Source organism: Marmota flaviventris, chromosome X (assembly GCF_047511675.1).
Source record: "Marmota flaviventris isolate mMarFla1 chromosome X, mMarFla1.hap1, whole genome shotgun sequence".
Lineage (NCBI taxonomy): Eukaryota > Metazoa > Chordata > Mammalia > Rodentia > Sciuridae > Marmota > Marmota flaviventris.
Genome location: NC_092518.1, coordinates 48,144,701 through 48,153,463, shown reverse-complemented (window position 1 = coordinate 48,153,463; position 8,763 = coordinate 48,144,701).

The window sequence follows — 8,763 nt, the reverse complement described above, 5'->3', positions numbered from 1 at the left end:
TCCTATCAAATGTGTCTCCTGTAGGCAGCATATTGTTGGGTCTTGTTTTGTGATCCATTCTACTAGCCTGTGTCTCTTGATTGGTGAGTTTAAGCCATTAACATTTAGGGTTATTATTGAGATATGGGTTGTTCTTCCAGCCATATTTGTTTATTTATGTTACTAAACATGGTTTGTTTTCCACTTTGATTATTTTCCCCCCTTTAGTGTCCTACCTCCCACTGTTGGTTTTCATTGTTATTTTCCATTTCCTCTTCCTGTAATGTTTTGCCAAGGATGTTTTGAAGAGATGGTTTTCTAGCTGCAAATTCTTTTAACTTTTGTTTATCGTGGAAGGTTTTAATTTCATCTTCCATCCTGAAGCTTAATTTCGCTGGAAACACAATTCTTGGTTGGAACCCATTTTCTTTCAGTGTTTGAAATATGTTATTCCAGGATCTTCTAGCTTTCAGAGTCTGTGTTGAAAGATCAGCTGTTATCCTGATTGGCTTACCCCTAAATGTGATCTGCTTCCTTTCTCTTGTAGCTTTTAAAATTCTCTCCTTATTCTGTATGTTGGGCATCTTCATTATAATGTGTCTAGGTGTGGGTCTCTTATGATTTTGCACATTCGGCGTCCTGTAGGCTTCTAGGATTTGGGGTTCTGTCTCATTCTTCAAGTCTGGGAAGTTTTCTCGAATTATTTCATTGAATAGATTGCTCATTCCTTTGGTTTGAAACTCTGTTCCTTCCTGTATCCCAATGACTCTTAAATTTGGTCTCTTGATGTTATCCCATATTTCTTGGATGTTCTGCTCATGGTTTCTTAACAGTCTTGCTGAGCTGTCTATGTTCTTTTCAAGTTGAAATACTTTATCTTCATTGTCTGATGTTCTGTCTTCTAAGTGTTCTACTCTGCTGGTAGTATTCTCAATTGAGTTTTTAAGTTGGCTTATTGCTTCCTGCATTTCTAGGATTTCTGTTTGTTTGTTTTTTATAACCTCTATTTCCCTGTATAGTTGATCTTTTGCTTTTTGGATTTGTTTATGTAATTCATTGTTGAAGTGATCTTTCATTGTCTGATTTTGCTGTCTGATGTCTTCCTTGAGACTCCAGATCATCTGAAGCATGTATATCCTGAATTCTTTATCTGACATTCCATCAGCTGCAGCTATTACCTCTTCTAAAGTTGAGTTGACCTGCAATGCTTGTGGTCCTTTCTTTCCTTGTCTCTTCATACTGTTCACGTTCCTTTCTTCTTGGTGAAACTGTTGTGCTATTGAATTTTCCCCCTATATATTTATATTGGTCTTGTATAGTTGCAAAGTCTCCCTCGCAGGCGCGGGCGGCGGCTCTGCCCCTCCGCCAATTGGGGCAATGTGCCTACCACGCCGGCAGGCCGCTGGGCCTGCTCTGCCAGTCGGTAGCAGGTCCGCCGTCCTTGCAGGCGCGGGCGGCGGCTCTGTCCCTCTGCGGGCCGCTAGGCTTGTTCTGTCGGTGGTCGCAGTTCTGCCTACTTTGCAGGCGCAGGCAGCGGCACTGCCCCTCTGCAGGCCTCTGGGGCTGTACTGCCAGTGGGTCGCAGGTCCGCCTACTTTGCAGGCGTGGGGGGGGGGGGCGGCTCTACCCTTCCTCAGGCCACTGGGCCTGTTCTGTCTCTCGGTTGCAGGTCTGACCTGTTCTGATGGTGGTCTCAGTTCCGACTACCTTGCAGGCGCGGGGGGGAGGGGGCGGCTCTGCCTCTCAGCAGGCCTCTGCTCCTCTTCTGCCGGTGGGTCGCAGGCCCGCCTACCTTGCAGGAGTGATTGGAAGCTCTGTCCCGCCGCGGGCCACTGGGCCTTTTCTGTCGGTGGTCACCCTTCCCCTACCTGGCAGGCGAGGGGGGTGGGGGGCGGCTCTGCCCCTCAGCAGGCCGCTGGGCCTGCTCTGTGTTTGGTCCCAGTTCCCTCTACTATGCTGGCACAGGGGGAGGGGGCGGCTCAGCCTCTCAGCAGGCGACTGCTCCTCTTCTGCCGGAGGGTCGCAGGCCCGCCTACCTTGCAGGAGTGATTGGAAGCTCTGTCCCGCCCTGGGCCACTGGGCCTTTTCTGTCGGTGGTCACCCTTCCCCTACCTGGCAGGCGAGGGGGGTGGGGGGCGGCTCTGCCCCTCAGCAGGCCGCTGGGCCTGCTCTGTGTTTGGTCCCAGTTCCCTCTACTATGCCGGCGCAGGGGGAGGGGGCGGCTCAGCCTCTCAGCAGGCGACTGCTCCTCTTCTGCCGGTGGGTCGCAGGCCCGCCTACCTTGCAGGAGTGATTGGAAGCTCTGTCCCGCCCTGGGCCACTGGGCCTTTTCTGTCGGTGGTCACCCTTCCCCTACCTGGCAGGCGAGGGGGGTGGGGGGCGGCTCTGCCCCTCAGCAGGCCGCTGGGCCTGCTCTGTGTTTGGTCCCAGTTCCCTATACTATGCCGGCGCAGGGGGAGGGGGCGGCTCAGCCTCTCAGCAGGCGGCTGCTCCTCTTCTGCCGGTGGGTCGCAGGCCCGCCTACCTTGCAGGAGTGATTGGAAGCTCTGTCCCGCCGCGGGCCACTGGGCCTTTTCTGTCGGTGGTCACCCTTCCCCTACCTGGCAGGCGAGGGGGGTGGGGGGCGGCTCTGCCCCTCAGCAGGCCGCTGGGCCTGCTCTGTGTTTGGTCCCAGTTCCCTCTACTATGCTGGCACAGGGGGAGGGGGCGGCTCAGCCTCTCAGCAGGCGACTGCTCCTCTTCTGCCGGAGGGTCGCAGGCCCGCCTACCTTGCAGGAGTGATTGGAAGCTCTGTCCCGCCCTGGGCCACTGGGCCTTTTCTGTCGGTGGTCACCCTTCCCCTACCTGGCAGGCGAGGGGGGTGGGGGGCGGCTCTGCCCCTCAGCAGGCCGCTGGGCCTGCTCTGTGTTTGGTCCCAGTTCCCTCTACTATGCCGGCGCAGGGGGAGGGGGCGGCTCAGCCTCTCAGCAGGCGACTGCTCCTCTTCTGCCGGTGGGTCGCAGGCCCGCCTACCTTGCAGGAGTGATTGGAAGCTCTGTCCCGCCCTGGGCCACTGGGCCTTTTCTGTCGGTGGTCACCCTTCCCCTACCTGGCAGGCGAGGGGGGTGGGGGGCGGCTCTGCCCCTCAGCAGGCCGCTGGGCCTGCTCTGTGTTTGGTCCCAGTTCCCTATACTATGCCGGCGCAGGGGGAGGGGGCGGCTCAGCCTCTCAGCAGGCGGCTGCTCCTCTTCTGCCGGTGGGTCGCAGGCCCGCCTACCTTGCAGGAGTGATTGGAAGCTCTGTCCCGCCGCGGGCCACTGGGCCTTTTCTGTCGGTGGTCACCCTTCCCCTACCTGGCAGGCGAGGGGGGTGGGGGGCGGCTCTGCCCCTCAGCAGGCCGCTGGGCCTGCTCTGTGTTTGGTCCCAGTTCCCTCTACTATGCCGGCGCAGGGGGAGGGGGCGGCTCAGCCTCTCAGCAGGCGACTGCTCCTCTTCTCCACCCATAATTATTGTGTTGTGGTCTATTTGATTCTTGAACTTGAGGAGAATTTGTTTTATGAACGTCGCAGCACCATTATTTGGTGCATAAATATTGATAATTGTTATGTCTTGTTGGTGAATGGTTCCTTTTAAGAGTATATAATGTCCTTCCTTATCCCTTTTGATTAATTTAGTCTTGAAGTCAATTTTATTCGATATGAGGATGGCCACCCCTGCTTGCTTACGAGGACCGTGTGCGTGGTATATTTTTTCCCAACCTTTCACCTTCAGCCTGTGTATGTCTTTTCCAATCAGATGTGTCTCCTGGAGGCAGCATATTGTTGGATTTGTTTTTTTTAATCCATGTTACCAGCCTATGTCGCTTTATTGGAGAGTTTAAGCCATTAACGTTTTGAGTTACTATTGATATATGGTTTGTACTTCCAGCCATGTTGGATTATTTATCTTCTTTTTTTTTTTTTTTTTTTTTTTTTTTTTTAATTTAGTTTGTTTCTCCATAGTTAGCTTCCCCCCGCCCTCTGTCTTTATAGAGGCACTTCCCACTGATGGTTTTGGCTATTGTTTTTCATTTCTTCCTCGTGTAGTGTTTTGCTCAAGATGCTTTGCAATGCTGGTTTTCTGGCTGCAAATTCTTTTAGCTTTTGTTTATCATGAAAGATTTTTATTTCGTTGTCGTACCTGAAGCTTAATTTTGCTGGATACAGAATTCTTGGTTGGCATACATTGTCTTTCAGTGTTTGAAATATGTTGTTCCAGGATCTTCTCGCTTTCAGCGTCTGTGATGAAAAATCCGTTGTTAACCTTATTGGTTTACCCCTGAATGTAATCTGCCTCCTTTCTCTTGTAGCTTTTAATATTTTCTCTTTGTTCTGTATATTGGATATCTTCATAACAATGTGTCTTGGCGTTGGTCTACTGTGATTTTGTGTGCTTGGTGTCCTGTATGCATCTACAATTTGTATATCCGTTTCCTTTTTTATTTCTGGAAAGTTTTCTGTAATTATTTCATTCAGCAGGTTACTCATTCCCTTGGTTTCAATCTCTGTACCTTCTTCTATCCCGATGACTCGTAGGTTTGGTTTTTTATGTTATCCCATATCTCTTGGATGTTTTTCTCGTGGTTTTTAACCAGCCTTTCTGAGTTGGCTAGGCTCTTTTCAAGATGATATATTTTGTCTTCATTATCTGATGTTCTGGCTTCTACTTGCTCCACTCTGTTAGTGATACTCTCAATTGAGTTTTTAATTTGGTTTATCATTTCCTTCATTTCTAGAATTATTGTTTGTTTTTTTTTATAATCTCTATCTCCTGATAAAGATGCTTAACTTCTTCTTTTATCTGTTTATGTAATTCATTTTCAAAGTGTTCTTTCACTGTTTGGATTTGCTGTCTCGTATCTTCTTTAAGGTTCCATTCCATCTGTCTAAGGTATTCCTTGAGTTCTTTATATGACCATTTTTCTGCTGACTCTAGGTCCTCCTGAATATTTAGGCTGTCCTTCATTGTTTGTACTCCTTTTCTTCCTTGCTTTTTTATGCTGCTCATGTTACTTCTTGTTCTGTTTGACTGCTGAGTTACTGTTTACTCTTATAAATTTATTTGATGCTTGGGAGGAAAGATATTAGAAGGGAAGGGAAGATGTCACTAAAGAGAATGAGAGTAGGCAGGTAGAATTCAAGGAAGGGGGAATAAGAAAATTGAAAAGACAAAAGAAACAAAAATAACAAAGATTAGATAATAAAGAAAGAAAGAAAAGAAGAAAAAAAATTTTTAACAAAAATAATAATGATAATAAAAAAATGAAAATTAAAATTTAAAAAATAATAATAATAATAAAATAAAAAAATTTAAAAAAATTAGAAACATTGAAAAAAAGTTAAAGAACAACAACAAATAAAAATTGAAAATGAAAGAAAAAGAAGAAAAAAATGATAATAATAATAATAATAATAAATGCAGTCCTAGAGTTCTATTAACTTCTCTTCCAGTAGGTGGAGCTGTGCCCACTGGGCCAAGCTTCTCCTCTCAATAGGTGGGAACCATTCACTGTGCAGCAGCTCTTTCTCCTAGACTGGGCGGGTCTCCAATCCTGAGTGTCTAGGGCCTTGTCTTGTGTTTCCTCAAGCCAGGCCGTGCTCACCTGTGGCGCTCACCACAATACTGGCTACACGCCAGGTCTGCTGCTCCTGAGAGCCCTGTTTTCATGAACACCTGGGCTCACTCTCCCTGTTTGCCTCCCTCAGACCCTAAGTTTGTAGAGCTTGGGGCTGAGATCCCCCAGCGAATTTGCTTGCCCTCCTGTAGCCACGCCCCCGGTAGCTGGTGCAAGAGACCTCAGTTGTCAGCACTGGTGGGAGCGGTAGCCGGGAGTTCCGCGCCGCGAGTCCCGCGCCGCTCCTGATTCCCTCGGTCTGGTTATTGCATTCACAGGAGAGCTGGGAGTGGCCCTTAAGGTTTCCCCGCTGTGTGGAGAGAGATGGCTAGGGGATTACACACCTGTCGCGCTGGTTTCAATTCAGTTATCTCCTCTGCCCGTGACGCCATTTCTCTGCCATGGTGGTATCCCATGCAAATGGTGACCGTTCGTTCCCTTTGCCGGGTGACCTATGCAACGGGTGGGTCCTGACTGTCTCTCCCAATCCCCGTTTCAGTCCTGTGGCCACTGCCTATGAAGGCTCGGTTGGCTTTTACCTCTGTAAGTTCCTAAGGGCCGACCAATTATTTCAGCGGGATCGTTAGTGCTGAGTCACACGAAGCAGGCGAACCGGAGCTTAATTGCCTCCGATTCGGGCTCTGTGTGTGTGTTCTGAAGGGCCCAGCCTTTACACCCCAGATCCACGTCAGCTCAGCATTTCCTAGTGATCCTGAGCAAACAGCATTTAGAGAGTTTACGGCTCCCTATGCCCACGCAGTTGAAGATGTCAGAGACTTGATCTCTCTGCGCCTACCACCATGTTAGATCTCCTCAATGATATTCATGTTGCCCTTACAGCTTCCTGGCATAAGCAAGTTCTTGGGATTATACAAACTGCTGCTTCTGTTTCTAGTCCAGATTTCTAGAAATGAAACCCTGCCGCCGTCGCCTCCGCCTCTGGGCCGCGCTCACGGGCGCCGCGCTCGTCTGCAACCGTAGCAGAGCCGCCCTGGCCTCCGCAGCTCCTCAGCCCGGTGCCCGGCCCCTGGGGCCCAAGCAGCTGCCGCCGCGGCTCTCCGTCCCCCTCCTCCGGAGCACGGGTCCCCTGGCAGGGGGATGCAGAACGACCCCAGAGCAGGCTCTCCCCGAAGGTGTAGCAGCGAACAGGCCACCAAGGCGCTCGAGGCTGCAGTCCAGCCTTCGGAGGACAGGGCTCGGCACACAGCCCAGCTCCAACCTCTAGATGCTGCTGCCAGACAATGTATACAGAGCCATCAAGACAGCAAGCAGAAAGCAAATGGCAGCTCCCGCAGAGTGGATTTTCGGCACAGAAACCACAGCCCTGCCAACAATCCCAATCCACAAACTCTCCCTGTATAAAAAATATTCAAAAAAAAAAAAGAAAAAAAGGCGGGGCGCACTGAGCTTTCTTTGCCTCAGGTACTTACAATCCACTACTGATTACACATTCAGCTTCTCTGCCCGGAGTGAAGCGAAAGAGGAAGCAGATGGGAGCAAAGCACCCGCGGCTCTGAGCAGCCAAGCGTCCGGGAGCCAAGCGTCTCTTTTTCGATTTCTTTGTTCTTCCTGCTGCTTGGCAAAGTGGTCCGCTACAGATTAACGGTGAAAGGAGCTCTAACAGACTGTGCGAAATCTCGATTAAAGCCGCTGCTCTGAGCACCATGCTCAGCACTTCAGCAACCCCCGTACGCAGCCTGAAAGAATACTTTGAAAACGAATTGCATAAGCAAATTCTAATTGCAAAGAAGGAACTCTACCAGGAGATAGAGATTTTTTTAAAAAATCAAACAGGAATCCTAGAAATGCAGGAAATCATAAACCAAATTAAAAACTCAAACAAGAATATTACAAATAGACTAGATCAAATAGAAGTCAGAACATCAGATAATGAAGACAAAGTTTATCAACTCGGAAAGAATATAGTCAACGCAGAAAGGATGTTAAAAAATCACAAGCAATCCATGCAAGAGATATGGGATGTCATAAAAAAAACCAAACTTGAGAGTCATTGGAATAGAAGAAGGTATAGAGGTTCAAACCAAAGGAATGAACAATCTGTTGAATGAAATAATCTTAGAAAACTTTCCAGATATGAAAGATGGAATGGAATGGATTGCCAAATCCTGGAAGCCTACAGGACCCCAAACATACAAAACCGTAATAGATCAACTCCAAGACACATAATGATGAAGATATCCAACATACAGAACAAGGAGAGAATATTAAAAGCTATGAGAGAAAGGAGGCAGATTACATTCAGGGGTACACCAATTAGGTTAACGGCTGATTTTTCATCTCAGACCTTGAAAGCAAGAAGATCCTGGAACAACGTATTTCAAACGTTGAAAAATAATGGATTCCAACCAAGAATACTGTATCCAGCAAAATTAAGCTTCAGATTTGACAATGAAATTAAAATATTAAATAAATTAAAATATTAAAATATTTCATGATAAACAAAGGTTAAAAGAATTCGCAGCACTGCAAGGCATTTTGAGCAAAATACAACAAGAAGAGGAATTGAAAAACAGCACCCAAAACTAACAGTGGGAGGTATCTCAGTAAAGGGGGAGAAAAATAACCAAAGAGGAAAAACTAGCCAAATTAAAATAAATAAATAAAGAAACATGACTGGAGGTACAAACCATATTTCAATAGTAACCTTAAACGTTAATGGCTTAAATTCACCAATCAAGAGACATAGGCTAGTAACCTGGATTTAAAAAACCAAATCCAACAATATGCTGCCTTCAGGAGACTCATATGACAGGAAAAGACATACACAGGCTGAAGGTGAAAGGTTGGGAAAAATCATACCACTCACATGGTCCTCGGAAGCAAGCAGGAGTGGCCATACTCATATCGAATAAAATCAACTTCAAACCTAAGTTAATCAAAAGGGATAAAGAAGGACACTATATACTGTTAAAAGGAACCATCCACCAACAAGACATAACAATTATCAATATGTATGCACCAAACAATGGTGCTGCAACGTTCATAAAACAAACTCTCCTCAAGTTCAAGAGTCAAATAGACTACAACACAATAATTATGGGTGACTTCAACACACCGTTCTCTCCATTGGATAGATCCTCCAGACAAAAGCTGAATAAAGAAACTATAGAACTCAATAACACAATCAATAA